The sequence below is a fragment of the Felis catus genome, chromosome B1 (assembly GCF_018350175.1).
Source record: "Felis catus isolate Fca126 chromosome B1, F.catus_Fca126_mat1.0, whole genome shotgun sequence".
NCBI classification, from domain to species: Eukaryota; Metazoa; Chordata; class Mammalia; order Carnivora; family Felidae; genus Felis; species Felis catus.
The window spans coordinates 37,230,001-37,246,666 of NC_058371.1; positions in this window are offsets into that span (position 1 = coordinate 37,230,001).

The following is a 16,666-nucleotide window of genomic DNA, read 5'->3' on the forward strand; positions in this document are numbered from 1 at the left end:
CATATGGAATGCAATGTTAGTTAAGAGGAAAGTAATACAAATGTGTTAATTTTAAGTTTACATATGTATTATTAAAACCTAATAGTAGCAACAACAATTATTTAGAATGGAGGCCAACAAAAGAATCATTGAAGGGAAGGGCAAGGGAAGACCATTTTATCACTGACATTGATTAAATTTCCAGTACATGGTGATAAGAAAATGTTGACCAACTTTTAGTCAGTGTTATTATCACTTTTCAAATTCTCAAATAAATAAATAAGTAAAGCCACAAAAACCATTGCCTAGATCCAAGGCAGACCACTGACACTGTCCCACAGTCCCTTGGTATAACACTCAAAGGAAAATCAATTAGATGATGCAGAAGAGAAGTGAGTTAACACCAGCAGCCAACTTCCACCATGCAAAGCAGCTTAGTTACACCTCATACCCTTTCAATGACAAAGCACTCCACTGGCCTTAGGAGTTTCTTCCACTTGAAGCTCTATCAATTTATTCAGCATAGTGCATAATTTCCTGGTTAATTTCTGGGCTAATAGCCACAGCAGGAAACCACACATAGAAAATTCATCTGTTTATGCTGCGATTTCCAAAGCTAATGGTTTATTTAACTAGCAAGTTATTTCTTGGTTACAAGCCCTTAATAGGCTGAAATTGTGTTTGTATTTCATAAATTGAATTTCACAAAGCTTGCATTTCAAAACAATATGTCAAGTTCAGCACATTCCTATACAACACATTTCTAATCAAGGCATAAGGAATAAGCTTTTATTTGTAAATAAAGCTGCAATCAGCTTTTAGATGAGAAGAATAACTATACACACATTAGTTCTACAGATGTCTACTGAGAACAGAAACTATAAAAGTGATTAAAATAAAGCTTTTTTTTTACAGGATTCAAAATCCAGAAGAGGAGGTTGTGACATGTAAATATATATCAATTACCACAACCAGTACAACAACAAAACTGTAATGTGCCAAAGTCTGTTCAGCACATTTTTTTTCATTTTTTTTTCAACGTTTTTATTTATTTTTGGGACAGAGAGAGACAGAGCATGAACGGGGGAGGGGCAGAGAGAGAGGGAGACACAGAATCGGAAACAGGCTCCAGGCTCCGAGCCATCAGCCCAGAGCCTGATGCGGGGCTCGAACTCACGGACCGCAAGATCGTGACCCGGCTGAAGTCGGACGCTTAACCGACTGCGCCACCCAGGCGCCCCTGTTCAGCACATTTTTAACTTTTACATGTGCCCTATGAGACCACCTGCAGCCTGGGCCCAGGACTCAATGAATCATAACAGCCTACCTGACTATGTTTCTTGGCCAGTTCTGATGCCTCTTGCTCCCATTCCTCTGACTGATGATACTCCTTCAGACAGATGATTAAGATGCATTCTTTTTTACTCTAATTTGATATCTAATTCAATCTTTTAAAGCTTTATAGTTCCATGATCTGCACGTATGATTCTGCTTGGCTTCAACTTGGGTTCCAAGACCCCTTACTGAGAGCTGCGTCATAAGTCCCAGTTGCTGAGGGAAATTCAGACTTCGTATATGTAATTAGTACACTAATAGGTGAAAGTACAGTTGTAGAGCAAGGATGGGGTTGTGTTAAAAGAGATTGTGGTCAATTCTATGCAGGTATCATCAGTAAGTTTAATACCATCAAAAATCCAGCAAATATTTATTGAACATCTAACATGTGACAGACAATGTGCTAAGCTCTGAAGAAGTAGCAAAAAATAAAAATACAGACTTGGCTCCTAACCTTGGATGTAATAGTCTTCATGGAAGTCAAATATTAAAGGAGGCACTCTAAGTGTTTCATTACCATAAAGGGAGATATAGACTAAAATAGAGTCATAAAACAAGGGGATTTAACTTACACTGGGGATCAGGGCCACATATTTCTCAAAGGAAATGCCATCTAGGCCGATGTGCAAAGGTTGAGTAGGATGTTAGATAGGTAAAAAGGGAGAGTAAGAGTGAAGGAAATAGTAAAAGTGGAGAGCATGACACACTTGAGGGAAATTACAGAATTCCACTATGAATGAGATGCATATAAAGAGAACAGTGTTAGATGATGCTAAAGATGTGAGCTGAGGTTTGAGGCAAAACTTGAACCAGGTTTTTAATGACAAATTTTTGTTGGTATGAAAAAGGAAGAAGAATATTTTAGGATGAAAGAGTGCTCCATGTGCAAAGGTGCGTGTCCATGTAAAGCTCCATGCCATGTTTTGGTAACAACATGTTTGGTAACAACATGGTTTTGCATCACTGGAATGTTTTGGTCAATGAGTAAAGATGTAGCTAGATAAATAAGCAAAGATCAGATCATAAATCATCTTGATAGACATACTCTTGATAGACATACTTGCAGTGCTGTGAGAGGGAAGCATTGAAAGGCTTTGGTTAGGGAAAATTTACAAATGAATCTATGCCTCAAGAAATTGACACGGCTTGCAATAGAAAAGACAGATTCAAACCCAATTCAAAGTCCGATACAGTATCTAGTAAAATGATGGTGAAGGCTGAAGCTATAGTGGCATCAGTGAAGATAAAGGGACAGGAAAATTTTGAGAACTCTTTAAGAGCTAGAATAGACACAACTCAATGACTCATTCTTTGATTAGAAGGGATGAAATGAGAAAACAAGGATCATGTTCAGATTCCAGGCTTGAATGACTGTGACTTTTCATCAGAAAAAACATACACTGGAACAGAAATAGTTTTAGGATTCAGTACTGAACATTTTTTATTTGGGCTGTTTTGGGCCATGCAACAGGCTACTGGGAGTGCTCAAGAGAAAAATCTTTCAAAAGAAAGTTACAGTCATGAAAATCCTCAGGGAATATATAGATTAAGAAGCAAGAAAAAAACAGAAAATGACTCAGAAAGAATACCTTTGTTTGGAGTGAGAATAGGGATATTCAAGTAACCTGACAGGAGGAAAGAGGATAAGATAAATATGTGAGATACAACACAAAAGCCAAAGGAGAAGACATTTTCATTGTAGAACATGTCAGCTAGATGTATAAATAAGAGATTAAATAGGATGAAGAAAATGAGACTTTGGAAATTAGGAAGGAGGTCACAGAAATCTTTGATGGACTGGCTTCAGGTGTCTCCCCTTTAGAGATAGTTACGGGCTCACAGAACCATGGTCCGGATAATGTGACAAAACCAATCAAATTGAAATCTGCAATGAAGCAAAGGAAAAGAAAGCTGTGGATGGAGAGTGGAGTATAAGAGTTTCTTATATCAAAGGTGGAACTTATCAGCATGTGATCATGGAAGGGAGTTGTGATGGGGGAGTTGGGATGTCAGTCACTGAACTGAGGTCAGAAAACTACCAACACAAGGACTGGAGTCATTAAAAACAAAAGCAAAGGATATGGTGAGTACTAGTCTTAAGCAGGTATTATCACCATTGAATAATGTGATGATCAAACCTGAAGTTTGGTGGAGTGGTGAGAAAAAGTGGGGCTGAAAGCATGCATCTCTCGAAAAAGGATTTAGGAAGTAGGTATAGAAGTACATCTTTGCAGTGGTGGGACTCAAAAAGGTGAACAGGCTCCACCTTTCACCTTTCAGGTGAACAGCCTCTCCACCTGAGAGGCTGCAAGCACAGTGGTATTATCAAGGAGAATGCCTAATTTTATTTTAGGAGACATTAGAAATATTTTTAAATGCATTTAAAATGGAACAAGGTCCCACAAGGAACAACAAGAAGAATTTAGCTAGAGGTTAGAAGTGCAAGAAGAAGCAAGCCAAAAGGAAGACAGCAAATGAGTGAACTAAGGAAATTTTATTTTGGCCAAAGCCAAACAAGGCCAGGATGAGGGATGAATAGAAACAGCTTCAATTCACACTTTTAGATGAAAATCTGTCATAAATCATTTCATTGCTGGAAGCTCATGAACTTTCCAGGTATGGAATTTGTGGCATAGTTTCTGAAATTTCTCTTTCTCGGTCTGTGATGAGAAACAGTGATAATTCACACATTTGCTAAGTGTTTATCCTTGCCATAAGAAGAAACCTGGGTTTGATTATTTGCATATCGTATACTTATGACTGTGTAATGTATGCATCATGGGCATAGCTCTGTATATCCCAAGCTTGTGCTCTATTCCATAAGCATATTTCTACATCCAGTCATAAATCATGTTAACATCTTACACAGATGTGAGTTTTCATAGTCAATTTGAATGGTAAAATTGCCATAAAAACTATAGACAGGATGAACACAGCTTCGAGGCTTTGGGCCAACAAGTGCGACTAAAACCACATTATCCCTTCTCTTTGTTTAACCTAAATGAAAAGATATTTTGACATTTCAGTGAGATGCTCTCATTTAAAGAAAAAATTAATCTGGGTATTATTTTTTCCCATTCTCTCAACATTGGTGGAGTTCCATTTCTCTTTCTGATTTCATTAGCTGCCAGAGCACAAAAGACCCTTTCATTTTCCTCTCAAACCACCCACTTGGTATCTTTTATGCTTCAGCAATCCACACACAGATCACTCCCTCAGCATGGCTGCCTCATTAAGAAATACAGAGAGAGGGACTTAGAGCCTCACCTCCCAAAGGAAGAATCAGAGAAGCCACACAGCCAGTCCCTTGGGTTTGCAAAGGAAATGGCTTTACCCCAGCACTCCACAGAGCAGCCTTCTCATAGTGGCTGAAGCATGTCCAACATGTCAGAATCTACTTGGATTCATTGGCAAGGCCCTCAGAGAAACAGTGGATGGGGAGTAGGGGAGAGAAAAGCAGGGTAGATAACCAGAACCTCATTATTGTCATCATTTGCAAGCTCAGCCTGCTTCATCCTTCCTTAATGGAGTATGAAATAGGAGACATCCCATCCCCATTAATCAGGATAGCACTTGGCCTGCATGGCATCATATTCAGTGCCCAGGCCCTGCATCTCAGGTCACTGTGAGCAGCAACAACAGTCTGAATTGAAACTTGGGGAGATGATGAAGATGAGGGAGCCCCTCCCTGGCACAGTATTTGTGTGTAAGATTACCTTCAGTGTCTTCACAGTTTTCTCAGGGATTGGATCCCATCACATTGAGAAGGGCTTTCAGCCCTACTGAGGCTGTCAGGATGCCTGAAATTATCACAGGGTAAAAGGCACTGGAATTCCCCAGCCTAAGAGCATATATGTGATCCTCTAAACCTTAGAAAGATGACATGAACATCAAATTTGGTAGAATTTTGTTATTAAGATGAAAAAAATTACAGTCTAGCAGCCATGGCAGGACTTTGGAGAACGTTTTATTGTTGAGGGCAGTGTCCACAATGAAACTCCCTGGATTTTGGAATGAGGCAGAAATGAGTCAAATTCTGGCTCCCCCATTTCTTGACTATGAAAGCTTGGGCTAGTTATTTAACCTCTCTAAGCCTCTGTTTTCTTGTTGGGGTAATATAAATTATGATATGTAATCCATAGAGAAGTTTTAAGGATTAGGTTAAATGAAGTAATATACATTTAAGAATATTAAAAATATATTTTATGAGTGCCTCCTTTTTTCTTGGATTATCTCCTGTTCTTTGGGAGAACAGCAAGGAATGAGATGCTTTGAAGGAATGAGATTTAAAACATATATTTGGGGGTGCCTGGGTGGCTCAGCAAGTTAAGTGTCTGACTTTGGCTCGGGTCATGATCTCACAGTCTGTGAGTTCAAGCCCCTCATCAGGCTCTGTGCTGACAGCTCGGAGCCTGGAGCCTGCTTCAGATTCTGTGTCCTCCTCTCTTTCTGTCCCTCCCCCGTTCATGCTCTGTCTCTCTCTGTCTCAAAAATAAATAAACATTAAAAAAATTAATGTATTTTTTTTGAAAGATAAAGAGAGTCTGACATTAAGATAAGGACCACTCTCTGGAGGAAGAATCTAAGAACACTTCAGGGCAGGAGCTGAAGGTACAGAACTGGCTGCTGTACAAAAGTGGTGGTAAGTGGAAGGCAAGTAAAGAAGATTGTTAAGAATATGAGGGTTACAAAGGAGGTCGATTAAGCCACCTGGGTTTGAGCCCTGGCTTGGCTGCTTTTCAGTTGGATGGCCTAGGGTGACTTACTTAGCTTCTCTCTACCTCATTATACTCATCTATAAGAGAGAAATAGTAAGAGTACCTGCCTTCTAGACAGGGTGACCAAATATTTTTAATCCTTCAAACAAGGACATTTTTTAGAGTAAAAAGAGGCTGTATAGATAATTATTCTGAAACAACAGGAGACAACAGGACAGTCTGGGCAAACCTAAGTACTCTATTTTGGGGGTAAAATGTATTAAGTGACCTAGGATTTGCAATATACTTTGAGCCATGCCTGCCATATTGCAAGTACTCAACAAGTATTGTTATTATTTTTACTAGTGACTTTTTCTTGTCAAGTCACTGAACCTATCTAACTCAATTTCCTTGTTGCCAAAAGGGGATACCTGCTACATTGAATTATTGTTAAGGATTAAATAGTATAATGGTTATGGAGCACTTCCTACAGTGCTTGGCATATGGCCGATACCCCCCCCAAAAAAATTAACTATTATAACTGGATTAAATGTTGGGGTTAATATGAGAGAAAGAAGGACTCTGAAACTTCTGAAATTACTCTTTTTCCCTCAATGCAGTTGATAATTCACAAATTTCTAAATGTTTGTCCTTGCCATTAAAAGAAACTCAAAGGAAAATTTAGATAAAGTAAATTTTTACTTTGTTAATAGTGTGACCATAATGTAATGAAAGGAACATTGATTTTGAAAATAAAAAAATCTTTGTCTCAGTTCCAGATTCATATTTACTAACTTTATGACTTTGGGCAGGTCACTTAACCTTCACAAGCACCAGTTTTCTTATCTGTAAAGACTGCTGTCTTGAAGGATTGCTATGTGGATCAGCTGTATGTAAGCTGTAAAATATATAAGAATAGATGAGACTATATTTGATAATGATGACTTTTACAGTAGTCCTACCCTGGCTAATGAAGCACTTCCCAATCTTTTGTTGTTGTGCCCTCTGAAAAAGTGAGAAATAAAGTAAGACATTATCTTCATCATCCACAGCCCCTAAAGGATACTTCTTATTTGTCATTCTCTTCCACTTGATACTGCTGGGCAGTTAATGTATTCCTAACAGATCAAGGAGCACTCTAGGCTACAGAAAATCATCCTACTGTCGTGTTTGATTACTCAGAATGCTTCCTTTGATTGATTCCTGTTTCATTCAATCTATGTTTCTGGACTACGACCACCCCTGCCCCCAAAATTACCCTATTCACAGAACACCAGTTAAATGTCTTCCTCTCCTCAAAACTTTAGCATATCTACAGATTCACATTTTAATTATGATTTAGGTCTGGGTTAAGTATATCATAAGTAGTGAAAACATCATTTCCCAGTTTATACAAATAATGAAACTAGTATTTCTTTCACACTTCCAAACATATAAATCTTGGGAATGTGCATACACACACACACACACACACACAAATACAGACACACACAAGGCCTCAGCCAACAAAATGGCCAGGTGGATGATAAGAGGTTTGCATATGTAGCTTATTATTATCATTAATTTTTGATTAAAGAAAAACTATAAACAAATTCCAAAATTTGTGCTGGCCTCTATTCTACTTAACTCTCTGCCACTATGTTATCTTCTTCTTCTATAGGTCAGTGTCAGGCCAACAAGGAAAGTTCTTTGATGAGATCCTGGGTTCCCTTATGTGCAAAATGTTAGAACATTCCTGAAATTATCCTTAATTAAAAGGCAGAGCTTGATATTACTAAATAAATGGAGCTTGATCTTGAGGTTAGAATTGTTAGTAATTCATCTGGATGGAACTGAAGATGGTTTTGTGAGCATGTTTTGAAGCAATTTATATTTTTCTTGAAAATGTATCAACTTTATTTCATATTTCTATATTAGTGTTTAAAAGCCTAGTTTTAGCTAAGGACTTGGATACTAAGGTATCCAGGAACATAACCACAGATTTTAAAAATGTTTTCCACCAAGTCTGGATGTTAACTCTCATGTTTCAAATTAGCTCATTTATCACCTGGAAAACAGGAAAATCAATGGGTTTTCTACACCACAGGTAGAAGTATAGAACCACAACAGTGAAGCTGGCAGTAGAACAACCTGCCCCAGCAGGCCACCTTCCAAAGTGCACATTGGTACAGAGGAACATCCAAAGACTGAGAATTACCCTGTCAGCCTTTCAGCACCACGGACAGCTCATCCATTCTGGCACCGTGGGGGTGGGTGGGAGGACTGGAGCTTTAAACACAAGTCTGTATAGCAGTCCCCCCACCTCCCCCCCCCCGACAATGAGGAACCTCTACAAAAATGAGAAGAGGCGGAAATCAAGGCTCTTACCGTACATAGGAAGGGGATCCACAGGGGTTATGGAATTTGCCTAGTCACTTAATAAAATCATAGAGGATTTAGAACCTAGTTTCCCAACACACCCCATCCTCCCAATTGAATAGCCTGCAAATAAATAAATAAATAAATAAATAAATAAATAAATAAAATAAGTGAGGAAAACAGGATGGGGAATTCTGAAGCTCCAGTTTCACCCAAATGTAAAGGGAAGTGCTCTTCCAGAAATTGGGAGGAAAAACTTATGCAGAACCTCAGTTAGATGATAGTTTTCTATTATAATATAAGGAGTATAAATATGTCATTATGTCATGGGAGAAAAGGCACTTGTAATGCTTTATAATTAATTGAGAACACTTCCAACTAGAGAATAATCCCTGCATATTGTGTTGTTCTCTCTTAGAAACATGTGTGCATGCACATGCATACACAAACACATATTCTCACTTTCCATGACGTCACACAGGATGCTTTTCCTATGTCTTTCTTAAGGGTCCTCCTTATACTTCTTTTCCTCTTCTCTTTCCCACCCCACTTTGGTCCCAGTTTAGTTTCCTGACTCACGGACCTCTCAAATGCACAGATTATGAAATAAGCTGACAGCATGTGGAATTTGATAACAACTCCAAGGCAACATTATTGATGTGGGACAACCAAGAAGTCATCTGTGGAGCTCAACATGGCAGAAATTTATTGAACTAGAAAGAAAGATGTGTTAAAACAACTGAATGCTGGTTCTGTGTCAGCATGTGTCCTGGTCTCTTAGACTATATCTGTAACCAGGACAGAGAAGAATCCTGGCATCATGAAGCTTTCACTCCCATGGGAGAGGTAGATAATAAAGCACCAGGAATACAATACATTCTAGAAACTAATGACTTTATTTAAAATTATTACCTGAAATAATGAAATTAAGTTACCATGGTTGGGGGTATGTGGATAGAATACTTTGAATATAAAGTCCCGGGAGCCCTAAGGACGTAACATTTGAGCTGAAACAAATAGCTTCATACCAATGACAACCCTTAGAAATTAAAAGAAGATGTAAATTATCCATATTGCTGAGAAACATTGTCATCTTGTCACCTTCTAAGCAAGAAAAAAAAGTTCTTTTATCATAAAAAAGAACACAAGTATTTCCTGTGCCTAATGCAGACATTATGTTTATTAAGAAAAACTGACTGATATATATATATATATATATATATATATATATATTTTAATCCCAAGATTTCAGTTATTTGAGACAATAGACATCTAGTTCTTATACACCTAAAGTCCAATCTAAGACTAGAGGCAACTAGGGTCAGGGTGGTCCAAGGGCATTTGGGGCATTCATACGGTAGAAGGTCAAGAGAAAGCATGCAGCATCACATGGAAGATATTTTAAAGGCCAATCATATTTCATCACATTCCATTAGCTGGAATTCAGTAATATACCCATACATAATATCAAAGAAGTCTGGAAGAGATGGTTTAGCTGTGTGCCTAGTGAACACTTAATGAATACCTGCCCAGACTCTACCCCAAAGGGGCAAAAGGAAAAATTACCTTTTATTTAGAAAAAGCATCTAGATTGCTGAAGGGATAAAGGACTAGGACAAAAGTGCAATGAATATGCAGTCTGTTGTATTCACTCTAAGAGATGAAGAGCAAACAAATTTTTCAAATAGCGATAATAATAGCAATAATAATAATAATAATAAAATGCTTTAAGAAACTGTTAACTCATTTGACCTTCATAAACTCATGTACTTGTTACATAGGCAGAGCAAATGCATCATTTCATTTTAGAAATTACTGAACTGAGAATCAATCTTTTACAATGGAAAGTATCTAGCATATTGTTTAACCTAAATCCATCATTTCATAGTTGAGAAAGTTATCATTTAAAGTGGTGTCATAGTTTACCCCAAGGGTATAGAATTAGCCTTTGGCCAAACTGGGGTTTCAGTGGGGGTCTTATAATTTATAAATTAATAATTTGTCTCTGTTTCTTTTCCCCCTAGGAGGGTGGTTTCGATTTTCTAAGACACATATTAATCACAAGGGGTGCTAATGGAGAAAAAAAACTTGTGAACGATGCAGATTCCTAGGCTTTCCTAGGAAGCCCTTGACTCTGCTGTTGGAGATTGGATGTACACAACATAGACAAAAATAAAGTTCACAAAAACAAACAAAAAAAATGAAATGTAAAATTTTTTAAATTAAATCTTTAAAGCCAAGAAAAATGGGGATACAATCTGATTTCTGAATATGAAAAAACTTTCTAAATTAAAAATATGGAATATATAAGCAGGTAAAATACAGTTGTGATTACAAAAATATTAAAAATTGTATAAATCAGGGACACCTGAGTGGCTCAGCTGGTTGAGCATCTAACTCTTGATTTCAGCTCAGGTCATGATCTCATGGTTTGTGAGAAACTAGTCACTGTGACAAACTTACTCCATGCTGTCAGCACAGAGCCCGCTTGGCATTCTCTCTCCCTCTCTCTGTCTGCCCCTCCCCCACTCATTCTCTCTCTCTCTCTCTCTCTTTCTCTTTAAACAAACAAAATTTTTAAAAATTGTACAAATCAACCATATTATCGGTGAATTTTTTTAATTTTGTTATTTTTTACTTTATGACTTTATTACTGATTAGAATTATCACTGATTCTATGTTTAAAAAATAAAACCTAACGAAAAGCACAAAGTAGAATTAAAATCTCTTAAAATACAAATACTATGAGACAATATAAATCTTTCAACATATATCTTTTTGGTCTTCTGCATACATACACAAACATATGTGTACATGTATATATACATATATATTACAAAATTGGGTATGTTGTTAATATTATATTTATTGAAACAAAGGTAATTTAACAGCACATATAAAATGCAGAAATATAGGTTTAACAGTAATAATCCAAGAATAATATATCATACTATAATAACAAAATGGGGCAATAGAAAATAGGAAAAGGAAGTAAAATGTGCTCATTTCTAAAGCAGAAGCCAAGAGAGATATGTTACATTTTTTCATATTGACAACTAAGGAGAAAAGACCAAATGCACTGCTTTTTAGCTTATAAGTTACCATTAAAAATGTCTTTTAACTGCAGGTCATAACCAATCAGTGATTTAAAAAATTAATTAGTAGATTGCACACCATTATTTTTCAGAAAAGAAAAGAAAAGAATAGAAAAGAGAAGAGAAGAGAAAGAAGAGAAGAGAAAAGAAGAGAAGAGAAGAGAAGAGAAAATAGGCTGAACTATGTATAAAATAAAATATTACTCAGCCCTCAAAATTAAGGAAATCCTGCCACTTGCAACAATGTGGATGAATCTGGAAGACATTATGCTAAGTGAAGTAAGTCATTCACAGGAAAAATATTGCATGATTCCACTTATACAAGGTATCTAAAATAAACTCATAGAAGCAGAGAAAACAATAGTAATTGCCAAGGCCAAGGGGGTGAAAGACATGGGGAGCTATTATTCAGTGCATATAAAGTTTCACTTACACAAATGAGTAAGTTCTAGAGATTTGTTGCACAACAGTGTCTACAGTTACCAATACAGTATTGTGCACTTCCAAATTTGTTAAGAGGGCAGATCTCACATTACGTGTTCTTAGCACAAAGCAACAACAAAGGAAACGAAGGGAAACTCTACAAGGTGTTGGACATGTTGTTACCATGATTACAGCAATAGTATCACAGGTGTTTGCATATGTCTAAACTCATTAAATTGTAAATACATTAAATATGTTCAGTTCTTTGTACATCAATTATACCTTAATAAAGATGTTTTTAAAAGAAAACATTGGAACACATCTTAATAGTGAGGGTAGATTTTATTTCATTGAACATTTTTCATTTATGCCTACACACACACACACATACACACACACACAAGTGCACGTGCATACACATGTGCACAGGCACATAGACACACACATATGCTAGGTCACAACTTTAAAGCCACTACACTAGTAAAATGACAACAGTATCTATAAGCATAGCTTCACTGAAGGTAATAAAGGAAAAGAGCAAAGTTCCTTAATAGCCTCCAACTTTTTTGCTCAAAGTTTAATATTCATGTTCCTCAGAGTCTATCGTAGGCCTTCTTTACTTTCCCATTCTACGCTTTCCACATAGGCAACCTCATATTTCAGTTGCCTTCTAGTCATGTTTGCTGACAATGCCCAGAACTCTCCTAGGCTATAGACCTACAAATACACAGCTGATTCCTGGATATTTCATTTGCTTCTCATGTAAACAAAACTCAATCTATCTCCTCTCACACACTCCTCTAATGGTCTTTCACTCAGTGCATTTTCAGCCACCACACACTTGCCCAAAATGAAACCTGGAAATCATACTGACTTTTCACCTTTTCTTACCCTCACCTGTCTGAGGTTGAATTTTCCAAAATTGGAGCCTTAGAAATGGGTTCTTTTGTTATTGGAAAGAGTATTCTCAGGAGAATGCAGCAAGGGAAGAAGATGCTAAGCAAGGACATGGCCTCAGCTGGAGACCAGCTTCACATAGGGAACTCTGGAACAGAGAGCACTGCAATGCTAACCCTACCTTGAAGCCAGGAGACCTGGCTTTTGTATCATCACATCAGTTTTGCTACAAGCTGCTAATGGGTAGAGGGTTGCATAATCCCCTGGATAAGAGAGCTCCTGTTCAGATACAGTGAATACACCAGGAAAGGTGTCACTATGAGAATTTAGCAGTCAACACTCACAGCAGCTGCTGCAGTATGAATGGGGTATGTTAAAGGGGATCTGTGCAAGGTACTAAAGCAAACACAATGCTTGCCATATCTAACTGATCTTTAATGTGTGTGTGTGTGTGTGGTTTATGTATTTTTTTTCCGTAGTAGAATTTAATGATTCATCACTTACAGTGCTCATCCAACAAGTGTCCTCCTTAATGCCCATTACCCCTATCACCCCCCATCACCCCTCCAGCAACCCTCAATTTGTTCTCTGTATTTAAGAGTCTCTTATGGTTTGCCTCCCTCTCTGTTTTTATATTATTTTTCCTTCCCTTCCCCTATGTTCATCTCTTTGTTTCTTTAAAGACCATTGATTTATCTCCTAAATATGATTTTAATCTGTCTACTTCTTTCCATCTTGAATGTCATATGAAGTGCTTTCACATCTCTGTTCTTTAGCTTGGTCTGTTTCCTCTGCTATGAATGCTTTTCTCCACAAGTGAATGCTTGGACTTTTGAGTCAAAGTTCAAATGTCAGCTCATTTCTGTAGTTTTTGCTGATTCACCTCTCCTTGTCCTTCAGAAATAGCCACTCATTTGTGTTCCCTACTCTACTTTATATATTCACCAATTGCAGGAATTAGACTCAAAACAAATAACTATAGTACAATGAGTGATTTTCCCTTTAGATGATGGTACAGCATCTTCTTACACCAAGGATTGTGCTTATTCATTTCTATATCTGTGGTGCAGAGTACAGTCCCTGATACAGAGCAGATGTTCAATAGATGGCTGAATGTAACTATACAGTATATGTGATAAGTAATGGGAATGAAACTTAACTGGAGGCATTTGTCAATGGAAATCCTGAATTGGGTAGAGAAGAAATATAGGTACAGACACACCACTGTTTCCCATTCTCTCCCCAAATGCTATCCACTGTTAAAGGCAAGATGAACTGGTCCATTCTCTAACTATTCCATCTTTCATCAATCTATTTCTTTTCTGACCTCTTAGAAAATTTCAGAATGATACCACCCTATGTTGCATAGGAAAATGTACTACAGTCTTATAGAAAGTTCTAATTATTTCATGTGTGACTCCTCAGAAGCTAGGGTCTTATCTTATTAACTCTATGTATTGTATTGTGTGCAGGGATAAACATCAAGAGCTCAAGGAATTCTTTCCAAATTGATTATGGAAGGAAATATTTGGATGTGAAGGCTATGTTTGGAAGAATCAGTCATAGCAAAGGATAGTTTACACAGAAGATAGCTTATCAGCATCAATTACTACCTTCTGGCTGTGACATGCCTGCATTCACAGCTGACTGTGAACTCCCTAAGCCATCCGATCTAGGGCAGGAGTCATACCTGATTTCCTTGTTGAATAACATAGCTGCCTACCACAAGAAGTGTTGAAACTTATGACATAGGCAGTACTTCCACAGTTTAAAGGAGAGAGAGAGGGAAAAAAAAAAGATAATCCAGTAAACTTGGAAACAGCACTGCACCCTGGGACCCAAATTGATTTTTTTCTCTCTCTCATTTGAGTCTGCATGCTTCAGGGCCAGCATGCAGACTGGGATCAATAAGACATGAGTCCTCTATTAAAGACAACTTAAAACATATATTTTTGAAGTGGGGTGGGAGAGTGAGAGTCTGATTCTTGTAGGATTGAGAGACTGATGGAGTCTATAGCATGAAGACAATGAGAGCAGGTCATTTTCTCTGATCTTGTCCACACCCCTTCCTCCATGCTATGGTTTACATAGCCCATTGCTCAGAGAGACTCAATATTTACCCGATAGTCTAATGGCTAAATCTTAACTGGACTGTTATAGAAGGAGATGCATCAAGGCTTTTTGTTTTATGATTTTGTTTTCCCTTTTTGTTTTTTCTAGCATCCATATACTCCTGCTGAGTTTCGGATTTGTTGTTTATAAAATGAGGACAGTAGTGCCGAATTCTAAAAAACAAGAGCACAGTAAGATTCATGAGCATAGTTAGTGTTTAATACATGTTAATGTCTCTTTTCCTTTCTCCTATTCTTTTTAGAAGTTCAGCCCTGGTTTGCATGTGTTTACATGGGACTCCGCTTCTCTCATCCCAATTTTAACCTCAATTTAGATTGTTTCAGACTATTCTGGCTTTGCCTTCTTTGAAATCGTGTAGCATTTGGAGTTACAAACACCGCTCAGTATGTGATATTGGATCCTTGTTTATTATATCTTCTTGCTCCATGCATATAACTTTGACCTCCTCAGGTAAAGTTTAGGAGCACCCTTAATTGGTAGATATGGTCCACTAGGGAACATAAGCTCCATGAGTATTTGGGTCATGCTCATCTGGTATCCCCAGCTATGAGAGCTGTGCCCAAGAAATATTTGTTGAATAAATAAATGGCAAAAGAATCTGGCTCTATTTCAAGATTTGAGTGTAGAGAGTATCATTTAAATAATAGAATTTGGGAATATTTAATAACTTTTGCAGAATCAAAATGTGAAATAGTTTTGCTGTATAAAAAAATTAATATCCAGGATAACTGGTTTTGTTCTGGACACTTTGAAAACTTTAAAGCTCTACACACATGTAAAGTAGCATAGTTATTTCTAATTATTCATATTTTCAATACTCATAAATTGAATTTAATCTGATTTTATTGTAAACAACCATAACCACAGGAAAGAACATGCTGAACTGAGACACAGGGACCAAGGTTTGAGACCCATCTTGGTTTCTACCTATCATGTAATTTCCCCTCTCTTGGTCTATTTCCTTATTGGTAAAATACTGGTATCTAATATTTGTTTGGTATCTAATATCTAGCTTGGGGGCTAAATTCAACTTGCCAGCATGTTTTAGACTGATTTTCAGTTTTCCATTCTTTCTCTCTGGATGTTCTAACTCCCATGAGAAATTTGTCACCAGATGACAATGTGAGATCAAGATGTAAAGCATGGCATTCTTAATATCAAGTAGTACCCAAATTCTGTATTTGCAAAAGATCCATCCAATTAAGTTCTACTGCAGTTACATTTTCAAATCTCTACATGTGTAGTCTCTACATTATAAAGAGTTAGAGTGCTCCTGGGAACCATAGAAACTCCTAGAGCAATTCTTTCATTATAGATAGGACATGGTAGACAAGAGGTGAAAAATGGCTTGTCCAATGTCACAACATTGGTTATAAATCCAGGATTTGGACTCATCTCCTTACTTCCAAGCAATGCCCTTTCCTTCATGCCACACCCCTTTCTTATATGAATGTGTTTGTGCACCCAAAAGTCTGGGTTTACCATGAGCCTATAGAGATTTATCACCACCACATGAATACTATGTATTTCTTTTGTTTGTTTATCTCCAATTGAAAGTAGCCATTTTCATTGAAAAGCTTTGGAAAAAATATAGAAACCATCCATTAATAAGCTGGAAGGTCCCTTCACATCTTTTTTTAAAATATGTATATTTGTACACAGTCATATATGTATATACTAGATATGTAATTGTGCATCTTGCTGTTGTTATTTAAATTGTCACCAGTTTTTCATGTTTCCCTGTTTGTC